This window comes from Sinocyclocheilus grahami, unplaced genomic scaffold (genome assembly GCF_001515645.1).
Source record: "Sinocyclocheilus grahami isolate Dianchi unplaced genomic scaffold, SAMN03320097.WGS_v1.1 scaffold2096.1, whole genome shotgun sequence".
NCBI lineage: Eukaryota > Metazoa > Chordata > Actinopteri > Cypriniformes > Cyprinidae > Sinocyclocheilus > Sinocyclocheilus grahami.
The window spans coordinates 53,206-53,824 of NW_015507275.1; positions in this window are offsets into that span (position 1 = coordinate 53,206).

The following is a 619-nucleotide window of genomic DNA, read 5'->3' on the forward strand; positions in this document are numbered from 1 at the left end:
CATGTGTGTCATGTGCCTGTCTGTCAATGGGAGGAAGCCACGCCCCCATTTTGAGATCTCCAGGCTGCAGTTATACCCTTCTCATTTCTTAGACAACTTGATGGCACAACAATATACAATATTTGCAGTTTGCAGTGACATGGTGTTTACATACATTTAGTCATTTAGCAGAGGCTTTTATCCAAAGCAACTTACAAACATTTTTAAAAACATGAATTCCAGCACATCTTCATAGCACATGATTTTGTCCTAGAAAGTCTTGTATTATTTACTGCGTAAGGTAACTTGCCTTCTGATCTTGCTTGTTTGCATTTCCTGTGGTGCAAGTATATCACCCCCACAACTACAGCAACAGAACTATCACTAACATATAATCTCACTGAATGTGACTGCTGAATGAGTTCTGAAATGATCAACAGAGCAATAATAATTATCAGTCAAGACATTGTTGCCATAGCTCTCAACTCAATAACATGTCTTGGAAAGCTTCTCAGACATGATTGGAAAGCTTGAAGAATATATGTAATCACTAAATATAATCACTAATATCACCACTGACTAATCTGGACATATGTGACAGAGTTGAGTGATGTTGATGTTGTGTTGAGTCTGGTTGCTG